Genomic DNA, 14,924 nt, shown 5'->3' with positions numbered 1-14,924 from the left:
GGAGAGGATTCGGGTCTGGAAGAGAAGGAGAAGGGGCTGGACCCAGCCTGGGGATCAGACAGCTCCTGGGCCAGGACTCAGGAGATGGCGTGAGGAACAGCTCTCGGTTTAAGGAGAAGAGGGGTCAGTGAAAAGTCTCAGGTTCCGGGCATGGAAGTGTAGGGATCTCAGTCCCGAGGGCAGCGCCTTGGGTGAGTGAGGAAGCTCAGCGCTGTGGTTTCCGGGTCTCCCCAGGGTTTCGCTTCTCCCAGCCCGCGTCAGGTCCTTCCTGGATATTCCTGACGCAGCACCCGCTCTCACTCCCATTGGGTGTGGGTTTCCAGAGAAGCCAATCAGCGTCGCCGCAGTTCCCGGTTATTAAGTGTCATCCGACTCCGAGCATGGGCGTCACGGCGTCCCGAACTCTCCTGCTGCTCTCCGGGGCCCTGGTCGTAACCGAGACCTTGTTGGGTGAGTGCGGGGTCGGGATGGAAACAGCCTCCGCGAGGAGGCCGACAGGACCACCCGGCGGGGACGCAGGTCCGGAGAGCCACGCCGGGAGGATGGTCGTGCCAGGTCTCAGCCCCTCCCGCCCCCAGGCTCCCACTCCATGCGGTAGTTCTCCACCGCCGTGTCCCAGCCCGGCAGCAGGGAGCCCCGGTTCATCACCGTCGGCTACGTGGACGACACGCAGTTCGTGCGGTTCGACAGCGACGCGGAGAATCCGAGGATGGAGCCGCGGGCGCCGTGGATAGAGCGGGAGGGGCCGGAGTATTGGGAGCGGGAGACACGGATCTCCAAGGACAAGGCACAGATTTACAGAGGGAGACCCTGCGCCGCTACTACAACCAGAGCGAGGAAGGTGAGTGACACCGGGCCGGTCTCAGGTCACTCCTTCTCCCGCCCACCGACAAGCCTGCTCTGTTGGAGTCTCCGGGTCGGAGAGTCACCCCGAGACTGCGGGACCCCTGAAACCTTCAACCCAGGAAGGGACTGTGGGGACTCAACTCGGTTTCGTTTTCAGTTTAGGAGGAAATCCCCGCCGGTTGGGCTGGTGGGCGCGGCTGACCGCGGGGGTGGGGACAGGGTCTCACACCATCCAGGTGATGTATGGCTGCGACATGGGGCCTGACGGGCGCCTCCTCCGCGGGTACTATCCGGACGCCTACGACGGCGCCGACTACATCGCCCTGAACGAGGACCTGCGCTCCTGGACCGCGGCGGACTCGGCGGCTCAGATCACCAAGCACAAGTGGGAGGCGGCCGGTGCAGCGGAGGGAGACAGGGCCTACCTGGAGTGCACGTGCCTGGAGTGGCTCCGCAGATACCTGGAGAACAGAAAGGACACGCTGCAGCGCGCAGGCACGAGGGTCGCGGGGTGCCTCCCACATCTGTAGATCTCCCAACAAGGAGCGGAGGAGAATGGACCCCAGGTTAGAATATCACCCTTCCTCTCGTTCAGAGCAGGAAGACGCCCCCTGGGTGTCCAGATCCTGTACCAGAGAGTGATTCTGAGGGCCCGCCCTTCCGTCTGGTACAGTTAAGAGATGAAGTCTTCCAGGCAACAGAAGGACAGACAGTCCCTAAGATAATGGTCATTGATTCCCTCTGACCCTGCGGCAATCCTGGCACTGTGACCTTTTCTCTGAGGCCTTCTTCTCTGCCCCACTCAGTGTGTTTGGAGGTCTGATTCCAGCCCTTCATGGTCACTCAGCCTCTGCTCAGGTTAGGACTGGACGACCATGTTCTCCTCAGAGGCTGAAACTTTCTAAGGATTAGGAGATAATCCCAGATCCCTGGGTCCAGGCTAGTGTCTGGATTTTGCACTCTCTTTCCCACCCCAGTTGTCCTGTCCTTTCTCAGGATATCACGTGAGCACTGCTGAAGTGTCACATAAGGGATGCAAAGTGCCTGAATTTTCAGACTCTTCCCTCGGATCCCCCAAAGATTCGTGTAACCCACCACCCTGCCTCTGACCGTGAGGCAACCCTGAGGTGCTGGGCCCTGGGCTTCTACCCTGCGGAGATCACACTGAGCTGGCAGCGTGATGGGGAAGACCAGACCCAGGACATGGACCTTATAGAGACTAGACCTTCTGGGGATGGAACCTTTCAAAAGTGGACAGCTGTGGTGGTGCCTTCTGGAGAGGAGCAGAGATACACATGCCATGTGCACCATGAGGGGCTGCGGGAGCCCCACACCGTGAGATGGGGTAAGAAGTGGGGTGCGGGTATCATGTATCTTCTCAGGGAAAGCAGGGGCCATTGTGGAGCCCTTCAGCAGTGTCAGGGCTGAGGCCTGGGGTCAGGCCTCACAGTCAGAGAGGGAATGGTGGGTCACACAAGTCTTTGGGGGATCTGAGAGGAAGAGTCAGAAAATTCAGGCACTTTGTGTCCCTCATGGACATTCCAGCAGTGCTCTTGTGACATCCTGAAAATGGATACTCAACTTTCCTATCCTTATTTAGAGCCATCTTCCCAGCCCAACATCCTCATGGTGGGCATCATTGCTGGCCTGGTTCTCCCTGGAACTGTGATCACTGGAGCTGTAGTTGTGATGTGGAGGAAGAGCTCAGGTAGGGAAGGGGTGAGGGGCAGGGTCTACATTTTCTTGTCCCACTGAGATTTCAATGGTGCCCTGCCCCATTACTGGGAAGTTCCATCCACACACACCTGCTTCCCCAGCCAGGGGCCCTGTGTGCCAACACTTGTTCTTTTGTATAGCACATGTGACCATGAAGGACAGAGTTTTACTGTGATGACTGTGGTGATAGTCATCACCACAGCTGTCATAGGTCACAGAGCAAGGCTCTTGCTCAGAACAGACCTCCAGGAGGGCAGGTGGTCTACTCTTTGCTTCCCTTGTGATTTCTGATCCTGTCTTGGGTCTTCATTTACATTTCTAGAAACTTCTCTGGGATCCAAGACCAGAGGGTTCCTGTGTGACATTATGGCCCTGCCTGCTGCCTGGCCTCTCACAGGGCATTTTCTTCCCATAGGTGGAAAAGGACGGACCTACATTCCGGCTGCAAGTAAGAATGGGGGGGGAGTGATCTGTGAGGCCTTTGGGATACTGTAGAGAGGAGCCCATGGGGAATTCCCAGCCACATAATTGCTCCTGTAGCTTCTGTAGGCTCTGACCAGGTCCTGTTTTGTTCAACACCAGGCAGCGACAGTGCCCAGGGATCGGATGAGTCTCTCACAGTTATAAAGGTGAGACCCAGGGGGTGTGATATGAAGGTGGGGTGGGACAGAGGGGACCCAGCTGGGCTATAGGGATTCTTGGGTGGGACATTTTGAGTGTGTGGTGGGTTGTTCAGTGTTACAATTTCCTGTGACTAACCTGAATTTGTTCCTTGTTTTTTTGTATAGGCTGAGACAGTTGACTTGTGTGGGAATAAGTGTTGACACCTCCCCTTTGTGACATCAAGAGCATCTGTCTTCTCTTTCTGCAAATGCTTCTGAATGACTCTACATCCCCTTTCCCTAACATTTGGCCAAAATACTGCCAAGCCCACTGTGACCCCTTCTCCCACACTGACCTTTCTGACTGTCAGTCCCAGGGCACTGTCACTGCCTGATTGTCAGCAAGGTCAGTGTGTGAGAAGGGATCACAGTGAATTTGGCAGTATGTTGGCTTCCCTGCCAAAGAGAGAGGTAGGGGTGGGAGGTCCCTTCCATCCTTGTCTCAACTTCATGGTGCGCTGAGCTGCTTCCCTACTCAAAATAAGTATTTGAATATAAATTTTTATAAAGATGTTTTCCCACATCTTCCCATGACAGAGGCAGGAAGGGAAATAAAAGGAAGACCTGAGAACCTTCCAGAACCTCTGGGTTTTGCTGTACTGAGTCTTGCAGGTGGGGATAGGAGAAAGCTATGAGGAGCCACGTGTGGATAGGGCCTGTGCCTGAAAAGAAACTGAGCTGCAGAGACAAAAAGCTCTACCCTACTTTAATGCAATAATTGATAAAATTTATTACACCTGCAGGGGGCTGGATACCTCAAAGGGCATGCAGCCACGAATAGCAGGTGAAAAATCCTTTTATACTGTTATTCTGCATAATCATCAAGCTAGCGCAATACAGAAGCCAATCAGTAGTTAGAGCGGGATTGCAAGGTTAAGGTACATATTGATTCATAAATCACAAGATATATCACAAACATTTCTTCATCATCATAAGCTGGGGTATTTCATAAAGGGTTACACAATTCAGGGTGGGGGTACAGGCTAACTTAAGGTAAATTAACTCACAAATCATCAAATGAGGAGTATTGGGTAAGTTTCCAAGAACAACTTGGGCCCTTTTCACCAGGGGAATCCACCCCTCCCTTCCTTCCTTTTCTTATCTTTGAGCTTCTTCCCAGAGTTTAACTTCTCCTCCCTTGTGGGGCCTGAGGCTAAAAGGCTTAGGAGAAATTCCTTTTTCAAGTGTAAGGGGTTTGTTGCATTCCCCTGGGGGTTAGGGGCTGAAGGCTGGATTATTACATGCCCAGTCATTGCTCAGTCCATCCTGGGCTTTATGTGATCACTCCTTGGCAGGATCATCCTCACTGCACCATTGCCTATGTCCCAGCAAGACCTGTGATCACAAGGGCTGTGTTTCAGTAGAAACCTGTCCCAGCAAGACCTGTGATCACAAGGGCTGACATATGGCCCAGGGCGAGTCCTGCACACAGGAGTCTCTGTGATATCAAGAGTTAGAATTTGCACACTTGTCCAGGGTTTCTAGGGCTCTTTCCTAGATGCATCTTTCCCCCAACCTTTTTATTATTTTAAATTCATTTTTAATTTTTACGGATACAGAATAGTTGTCTGTAACTGTGGGGTACATGTGGTATTTTGATACTGGCATAAAATGTGTAATGATCAAATCTGTATAATTAAGATATCCATCACCTAAAACATTTATCTTTTTTTTTTGAAACATTCTAAATTAGACTAAATCTTCTCATTATTTTGAAATACACAATAGATCATTGTATTTATAAATGCAGGGGTTTTTTTTTGACAGGTTCTCACTTTGTTGCATGGGCTTGAATATAGTGGCATCATCATAGCTCACTGCAACCTCACATTTCTGGGCTCAAACATTCCTTCTGCCTTCGCCACTGAGTAGCTTAGATTATAGATGCTGACACCAGGCCCAGATAATTTTTTAAAAAGTTGTTTGTAGAGATGGGGCCTCACCATTGCCCATTCTGATCTTGAACTCATGACCTACAGCAATCCTGCCATACAAATGAGCCACCCCATCCAGACTAGTGATCATCATTCTATTGTGCTACTGAACACTGGGTCTCATTTCTTGCATCTGACTGTGTTTTTATACCCATTAACCAAACCTCTCCAGTTCCCCCTCCACACTACCCTTCCCAGCCTCTGGTAACCACCATCCTGTTTGCTACCTCCATGAAATCAGTTTTCTAGCTCTCACTTGACAGAGAGTACACACAACTTTTGTCTTTCTGTGCCCTGTTTATTGCATTTAATATAACGTCCTCCAGTTCTATCCACATTGCTGGCCTCAACCTTTTTTAAAAAACCAGATTCTGGAATTAGCAGAGAGGAGGGATCCCATTACTTCTCATTTTAGGTTTATTTTCTCTTCTCTCTGCTACCCTTCCCCTTCCCTGCCCTTAGTTCTAGTAATCTTAGCACTGACTCCATCCAGACTCCTGGATTTCTATGGCAGGATCTAACTTAGATTTATACTTGTTTGCAAAATTGGACCCATAGTCACGGATTGTTCTTTCTGAGCAGAGAAATATCACTGTATGCTGTAGAGTGCAGGAGGGTCAGTGTGGAACCAAGGTGAGAGAGGGCACACACAGCACTGGGAAGAAAAGTACAAGATCATTGATGTCAGTGTGAAATGTTTGTCTGCTAGATACAGACTGACTTGTTTTGCATCTAGGAAACATCTTTCAAGTAAAAGCCAGAAAAATTGCAAGTTTTGTGGAGCATGTGTTCTGGTGGGAAGAGACGGACTATATTCTGTGAGCAGAGAAAATAGGGAAAGTGTTTATGATAGAAGATGGTCAGTGCTACTGGGAATGTGACCCAGAGGGTCTGTGGGGACAGAGATGGTGGTTATTGTGCTGAGTGCTCAGTGTGGGTCTTGTCACAAAGGTGGTCTTTGAGGAAAGATTTGAAAGACATGATGAATTATCAATGGGGATGTCTGGGTAGGTTCTTTTTCAGCAGGGAGAACCTTCATCCACAATGCTCTGGGACAGGAAGGTGTCAGTGTTCTGGGAAGAACAGGAAACCAGGAGGGCTGGACAGAGACTCATCAAGATGAGGTCTGAGGTTGGGCTGGAGCAGGTAGGCCCGGCTGCTGCTGGGATTTAACTCTGTAGAGCTTCCACGCCCAGATTAAACTTTTAAAAATCAGAAAAATAAAACCAGGTCTCCATAGCAGTTAGGTTGTAGCTTCCTGCCCCCACCACATCTAGAAGCAGATGTAGGGTTTTTTTTTTAATCTTTGACCACTACCTAGTGTTATTTTTTTTCTTTTCCTAATTGTGGAATGCCCAGTGGTGTTCATACAGTATATATAATATACATATATATTTTTTTAATACTGTTTTTTTCTTCTTCCCTTTTTCTTCTGTTATTTTTCTCATTTTTGTCTCATAGCTCCCCTAGACAAGCTAGACAACCATTATTTTTTCTTTTGAACAGAGTCTTGCTCATGAGGTTGAGCTGGAATGCTATGGTAGTGGTCAGCCTTGAACCCCTGCATTTAAGGGACTCTCAGCTTTGGCTTCTGGAGTGGCCAGGACTGCAGGACCTGCCATAGGATATGGCTTAGTTTTTTCTATTTTGGGGTTTCACTGTTGCTCAAGCCTGTCTCAAACTTTTGGCCTCAGTCAATCCTCCTGCCTCGCCCTCCCACAGTGCCAGGATTGTTGCTGTGGCCCACTACAGCCAGCCTATCTTTTTCTTCTTTTCTTTTTTTTCCATTCTCTTTCTCTGTTCTTCTTTTCTTTTCTCATCCTTCTGTCCCTGTACCAAAAGGCCACTTGAACATCAAAGCACAAAGACAAAGAAAATTGAAGGAGGAAGCAAGAGAATAAGTATAGGAAGGAAATAAAGAAGAAGATAGCACACATGAGAAGGAGCTAATAAAACAATTCTGGAAACGTGAAAAATCAGAGCAGGTCAACTCCTCTAAGGATTCACAATGCAGCTACCCATCTATAAAGGAACCATGGAAGTGACAAAAAAGGAATTAAGAGTATGAATGGCAAAAATGAAGAGAATTGAAGGGAAGTGGAAAGCCACCAAAAGGAAATTTAAAAATTGACCCAAGAAGTGAATGAAACTGTAGGCATTTCTGCTTAGCCCTGGAATCAGACATGGATGGGCTACTTTGCCAATATTATCCCATGCAGTGCTGAAAGTCCTAGGCAAGGCAATCAGGAAAGAGAAAGATATGAATGGTATCCAAATGAGAATGGAGGAGGTTAAACTATCAATTTCCAGATTATATGATCTTATATTTAGAAATCCGAAGGATTCAACCACGAGACTCCTGGAAGTAATCAAGAAGTAGAGTGACATCTCGGGACATAAAATCAATGTCCATAAATCAGTAGCCTTCATATATGCCAACAACAGTCAAGCTGAGAATGAAATCAAAGACATAATCCTCTTCACAGTGCTTCAAAGAAAATGAAATACCTGGCAATATACCTACCAAAGGATGTAAAGGATCTCTAAAAAGAGAACTATGAAACCCTGAGAAAAGAAATTGCAGAAGATGCTAACAAATGGAAGAACATACCATGCTCATTGCTGGAAAGAATCAACATGGTTAAGCTATCTATACCATCCACAGTAACCTAGAGTCATAACCCAATACCTCATAAAGCACCAGTGTCATACTTTGTAGAATTTGAAAACCTAGTCCTTCATTTTGAATGGAACCAGAAAAAATCTGAATAGCTAATACAAGTCTAAGAAATAAAAAGAATTCTGTAGGTATTGCATTACCAAACTTTAGGTTATATACATGTATATAGTGATGAAAACAGCATGGTATTGGCATACAAATAGGTCTCTGTCTCTATGGAGACCTATGGAACAGAACAGAGAATGAAACCAGCCTCATACCACAATTCAATGTTTGGTAATGCAAACTAAAACATACACTGAGGAAAAGAATCCCTATTTAATAAATGGTGATTAGATGACTGGTTAGGCGCATGTAAAAGATTGAAAGTAGACCCACACTTCTCACCACTTACACAAAAATTTACTCATGCTGGATAAAAGACTTAAATCTGAGGCATGAAGGGCTGGGAACGGTGGCTCACACCTGTAATCCAAGCACTCAGGGAGGTCAAGGCAGGTGGATTGCCTGAGCTCAGGAGTTTGAAACTAACCTGAGCAAGATTGAAACTCTGTCTCTAAAAACAGCGGAGTATTGTGGTTGGCACCTCACAGCTACTGGGGAGGCTGAGGCAACAGAATCACTTGGAGCCCAGGAACTTGAAGTTGCTGTGAGGTGTGATTCCATTGCACTCTACCAGGGGTAAAGGAAGTGAGACTCTGTCTCAAAAAATAAAAAACAACACCAAAGAAAAACCTAAGGCATGAAATGATAAAACCTCCAGAAGCAAGTGTGGGAAAAATTCTTAACTACATTGGCCTGAGGATTTTATGGAGGAGACCCCTTTTCATTAGAGGGACAACAAAAATAAATGAATGGGAATCAATCAAGCTTAAAAGTGTCTGCACAGCTAAGGACATAAACAAAGCAAACAGACAATGTATAGAATGGGTGAAGATATTCATTCACATGTCAGAAATTTGACAAAGGGCCGATAACTGAAATCTACAAAGAACTCAAGCAAAAGAACAAGAAAAGAACAAATCACTGGGCAAGAGACATGGATAGAACCTTCTTCCAAGAAGACAGACCACTGGCCAACAAACACATGAAAAAATGCTCATTGTCCCTAATCATGAGAGAAATGCAAATCGAAACCATGTTGAGATATCAACTAATCCCAGTGAGAATGGTCCATATCACGAAGTCCCAAAGATGCAGATGCTAGTGAGGGGGCAGAGAGAAGGGTACATATATGCAGTGTTGGTGGGATTGTAAACTAATACAGCCTTTTTGGAAAGACGTATGGAGAATCCTCAGAGAGCTAGAAGTAAACCTTCCATTTGATTCTGAAGTCTTATTACTAGATATCTGTCCATAAGAAAAAAAATTATCGTAAGGACAATTGCACTCAAATGTTTATAGTAGCTCAATTCACAATCGCAAAGATGTGGAAATGACATCATTGCCCATCAACCATTAATGGATTAATAAACTGTGATATATATATATATATATGATGGAATATTATTCAACCATTAAAAAATATGGCAACTTTACATCCTTTGTATTCTTCTGGGTGGAGCTCATGTTCATGGCTGGGAAGAATCAACATTGTTAAAATGTCAATACTACCCAAAGCAATATATAATTTTAATGCAATCCCCATTAAAACTCCACTGTCAGCTCGGCGCCTATGGCTCGGCCGGCTAGGGCACCAGCCACATGCACCTAAGGTGGTGGGTTCGAATCCCCAGCCCGGACCCGCCAAAACAACAATGACGGCTGCAACCAAAAAATGGCCAGGCATTGTGGCGGGCGCCTGTGGTCCCAGCTACTTGGGAGGCGGAGGCAGGAGACTCACTTGAGCCCAGGAGTTGGAGGTTGCTGTGAGCTGTAATGCCACAGCACTCTACCCAGGGGGACAGCTTGAGGCTCTGTCTCAAAAAAAAAAAAAAAAAAAAAACTCCACTGTCATACTTTAAAGATCTAGAAAAAATAATACTTCATTTTATATGGAATCAGAAAAAACCTCGAATAGCAGAGACATTACTGAGGAACAAAAACAAAGTAGGAGGAATTATGTTACCAGACCTCAGACTATACTATAAATCTATAGTGATCAAAACAGCATGGTACTGGCACAAGAACAGAGAGGTAGATGTATGGAACAGAATAGAGAGCCAAGAGATGAATCCAGCTACCTACCGTTATCTGATCTTTGACAAGCCAATTCAAAACATTGAGTGGGGAAAAGATTCCCTATTGAACAAATGGTGCTAGGCTAACTGGATGGCGACCTGTAGAAGACTGAAACTGGACCCACACCTTTCACCATTAACTAAGATAGACTCTTATTGGATTAAAGGTTTAAACTTAAGACATGAAACTATGAAAATACTAGAAGAAAGTGTAGGGAAAACACTTGAAGAAATCGGCTGGGGCAAAAATTTTATGAGGAGGATCCCTCAGGCAATTGAAGCAATGTCAAAAATACACTTTTGGGACAGGATCAAACTAAAAAGTTTCTGCACAGCCAAGAACACAGTAAATAAAGTGGGTAGACAGCCCTTAGAATGGGAGAACATATTTGCTGGTTATGTCTCTGACAAAGGTTTAATAACCAGAATCCACAGAGAACTCAAACGTATTAGCAAGAGAAAAACAAGCAATCCCATCTCAGGGTGGGCAAGGGACTTGAATAGAAATTTCTCTAAAGAAGAGAGGTGCATGGCCTACAGATATATGAAAAAATGCTCTCCATCCTTAATCATCAGAGAAATGCAAATCAAAACTACTTTGAGGTACCACCTAACCCCAGTAACATTAGCCCATATCACAAAATCCGAAAACCAGAGATGTTGGCATGTATGTGGAGAAAAGGGAACACTTCTACACTGCTGGTGGGAATGCAAATTAATTCGTTTCTTTTGGAAAGACATCTGGAGAACACCAAGAGAACTAAAAATAGACCTGCCATTTGATCCTGCAATTCCTTTATTAGGTATACATCCAGAAGACCAAAAATCGAATTACAACAAAGATATTTGTATCAGAATGTTTATTTCAGCCCAATTCATAATTGCTAGGTCATGGAAGAAGCCCAAATGCCCATCAACCCACAAGTGGATCAATAAATTGTGGTACATGTACACCATGGAATACTATGCAGCCCTAAAGAAGGATGGAGACTTTACTTCCTTCATATTTATATGGATGGAATTGGAAAATGTTCTTCTTAGCAAAGTACCTCAAGAATGGAAGGAGTATCTAATGTACACAGCCCTATTTTGAAACTAATTCATAGGTTTTATAGGAATGTCATAACCTAATTATAGCCTTAGAATATGGGAAGGGGGTGGGAAGGCGAGGTGAGGGGGGTGGATGGAGGGAGGGAGGGAGATTGATGGGGTCACCTCTATGGTTTATCTTATAAGGGTACAAGTGACTCTTTCTAAAAGCAGAGTATGAACATTTTAACTCAATAATTAAGAAAATGACATGAACTTTATCTTGACCAGCTTGATGAGAGTATTTCAAAATGTACATGAAAACAGCACATTGTACCCCATGATTGCATTAATGTACACAGTTATGCTATAAGAAATTTTAAAAAAAGTAAACATAAAAGAGGTAAAGCCTCCATTTTTTAATGCTGCATAGTATTCGGTATACATATGCCACAATTTATTAATCCATTCATGGGTCAATGGGCACTTGGGCTTCTTCCATGACTTACCAATTATGAATTGGGCTGCAATAAAGATCCTGGTACAAAAACTTTTGTTATATAGTGATTCTTGGTCTTCTGGATATATAGCTAGTAGTGGAATTGAAGGATCAATGGCAATTCTATTTTTAGATCCCTAAGTGATCTCTAAACTTCTTTCCAAAAAGAACGTATTAGTTTGCATTCCCACCAGTAGTATAGAAGTGTTCCCTTTTCTCCACCTCCAAGCCAACATCTATGGTTTTGGCATTTTGTGATGTGGGTTAATCTTACTGGAGTTAGATGATATCTCAAAGTGGTTTTGATTTGTATTTCTCTGATGATTATGGATGATGAGCATTTTTTCATCTGTCTGTGTAGGCCATGCACCTGTCTTCTTCAGAGAAGTTTCTATTCAAGTCCCTTGCCCACACTGAGATAGGATCACTTGTTCTTTTGAATGGGAGAAGATATTTGCAGGCTATGTGTTTGACAAAGGTTTAATAACCAGAATCCACAGAGAACTCAAACATATTAGCTGGTCTGGCTTTTAAAAGGTAAGTGTGGTTGTTTCTCTGCTACAGATGGATAACAGAACCTCCTGTCAGGGAGTTGGCTCCCCCCTTCCTCTTTCTCCTGCAGGCAGATTTTTTTCTTGTTGTGTGATTTTGGCAGAAACTAAGGCAGAGAGCTGGAATGGCGAGCTTGCACTTCCATTGTCCCCCTAGGGCTCTTCCAGGCAGAGAAAACAAAATTCTTAGAGAGGACAAGTTAGGCTACAGGTGTTTTAATTAAAGAAAACAAAGGGAATAATTCTGTTGTGAAGGTTTTTCTTCAGAGGCACAATTATGTGCTGCGGGTTTATTTGTCTTGCTCCTGTTTTACAGTTTGTTTTCCTCAGTGAGACAGCTTATTCATGAGGTGACCTTTAAATAGCCCCCACCCCTGCAGACACCAAAACTACATGTTCCCTGTGAAGCAGGCTTCTCCTCTGAAACATAGACATGACTAGCCTCATCTAAAACCAGCATTGTCACTCCTAGTGACATCTCAATTAGATAATCCCTGAATTCCCACTGAAATTGGCCTCAGAGTTATAGCTGAGCTCCTGGAGCCAAGGCAGGAAGTTACTTCAGGGTTTGCACCTGGCTGATCTGGAGGGTGGTCCTGGAAGGTAGTGGCTGAGCAGGTGGGCTCTGGGGAGCATGCAAGTGCCTGATGAGGGGAGACTGGACAGCTGGGAGGGCTCTAAAGTGTGTCTCCGTGGGTCCTGTGGCCCAGCAGAAGGATTTGGAAAATCTTCTGCCAGACACTTTTGCCTTGTGGTTTGCTAAGCCATCCCAGGCAACCTCTTCATCTGGTAACCATTTCTCAAACACCTGCTGTGTGCTGGGCATTGTCTTTAGAGGACTGGTGTAATGCCCTAACTCCATTTTGCACATAGAGCCAGACTTACTCCATTTTGCTAAGGACTTTGCTAAGGAATTGCAACACTCCCCCTTTAAGCTCCTCTGAAAGCTGTGGTGTTTAGCAAAAAACTGCAAATCCTGTGTAACCACAGCTCTCCCTTGTAAGCACTCCCCTTACCCTATAAATCTAACCTTTCAGGAGTTGGCTTTTATGAAACTAGGCTTGCGTAAGGATTCTGCCTCCCCTACCAAAAGTACCTTATAAAAAGTTTGCATCCCTGCCTCTGGGGCTCAAGAGACTTTGAGACATAAGCCCACTCTTGACTGCTAGTCAATAAAGGACCCCTGCTTAATTTGGTCTCAGTGTGCTGATGTTTTCCCATTCCACTCACTTTAGGTGTAACACTGGGGCTAAGGTAGGAGTAACCCAACCCTCCTTGCCCTCAATGTTGGTCCAGTCGTGCTCAGGCAGAGGTCAATAAATAAATTCTAACACAAGTGGTTAGTGGGACATGCACATTTGGTTTTGGGACATATAGGCAAAGCATCACTCTGAGGAGTCACAGAAACTCAACAAAAGAAACTGTATTGCATCTGTGTTTTGAGGTGTAAGTAGGAGCCCAGCAGACACTCAGACAAGAGAGCACTGCTTGAAACCAGGATGGTAATCTCTTTATCTGGACCAGGCAGGACCCAGATAATTGAAGCAGGAGTTTTCCAGCAAAAAAAGTGTATCACACATCTGACTGCTCTGAAATTAGAGCTACTCAATATTGAGAGTTGAGTGGGTGTTTGTGAGTGAGAGAGAGAAAACTGAATTGAAAACCACAACTCTGCTGGAGGGCTTCTTAAAACGCAGAGCTTCTGATTCAGCAGGTCTGGGGTAGAGCCTGAAGATCATATTTCTGTCAAGCTCCCTGCCAATGCCAATGCTGCTTGTCCTGGGACCCCACTTTGAGAACCACCACCTAAGCCATTCTGGTTTGATTTCTATCATCAGAGGCTGCTGGAAGGGAGCTGTGAGGCAGAAGAACAGGATCAACTGGACCATGCCTGGCCCCTTCTAGGGAGCTGCCCACCCCAGGGCTCCAGTGTTTGGTTTCCTTGGGGTCCTAGGAATGGCAGACACTCAGGGCTGAGTGTGGGTCAGAGGGTGGGCTATAGGCAGGGCTTAACACATAGCTCTGGGGGTTTATGAACAGTCAGGTGCTTCCCATCTCTCCACCTTGACCTCCAGGGCTTGCTCTGCTGCCCTCAACTGTTTGGGCCTGTGATGTGCCCAGTGGAGCTCTGAGCTTAGTCTCTGGCCCAAAGACAGGGGGAACTAGTGTTATAGTATTCACAAAGTAACAGGAATAACAGATCGTGCCAATAACAAGGCCCTTGAAAATTGGCAGATGGTTTCAATCTTGTGTTCTGCAGAATGACCAGTGTTTGCTTCATAAAGATAAAGCCTTGATCCCACATGGACACTAGAGGGCGCCTGAGCCCACTGAAGCCACAATTGTTGGCATTGGCCCACCTGGAATCCCTTGCAGATCGGGCTTTCGGCTTACACCAAAATTTGGTCAGTAATTCCTTCACCAGTGTTAAAACTTTCAGCTCTTGGGCGGCAACTGTGGCTTAAGGAGTAGGGCGCCAGCCCCATATAATGGAGGTGATGGGTTCATACCCGGCCCCGGCCAAAAATAAAAAAATGGCAACAAAATTTTCAGCTCTTTAAAAGTTAGATTTGTTTTGTCAAATTGCTACTTTGTTCCACTTTGCAAGTACGGTGTAGAAGATACAATATATTCAATTAAGCAACTTGCCCTAGCTTCTGCCTTTGGGGTTTGAGATGTTCTTGATGTCTTCAAGAAAAAGCTTTTAACGGGGGGCAGAGCCAAGATGGCGAACTGCAGCCAGCTTTTTACAGAAGCTCCCGTCCAGAAGGAGGCTGAAAGGACAGAACCTTAGCAAATTAGCTGATGGTTTGGAGCAGAGACAAGA

At 45.7% G+C, this 14,924-nt stretch overlaps 2 pseudogenes; one reads left to right on the top strand and one right to left on the bottom strand.

The window, feature by feature from the left end:
* The window catches only part of LOC100955318, a 315,223-nt pseudogene that overhangs the window by 276,553 nt on the left and 23,746 nt on the right, over nucleotides 1-14,924 (bottom strand).
* Nucleotides 381-3,809, top strand: LOC100955634 (annotated as a pseudogene).

This window comes from Otolemur garnettii, unplaced genomic scaffold, assembly GCF_000181295.1.
Source record: "Otolemur garnettii isolate 467f Iridium unplaced genomic scaffold, OtoGar3 scaffold00031, whole genome shotgun sequence".
Taxonomy (NCBI): Eukaryota; Metazoa; Chordata; class Mammalia; order Primates; family Galagidae; genus Otolemur; species Otolemur garnettii.
The sequence above is the reverse complement of the archived record's forward strand: the minus strand, read 5'-3'. Positions and strand labels throughout refer to the sequence as shown.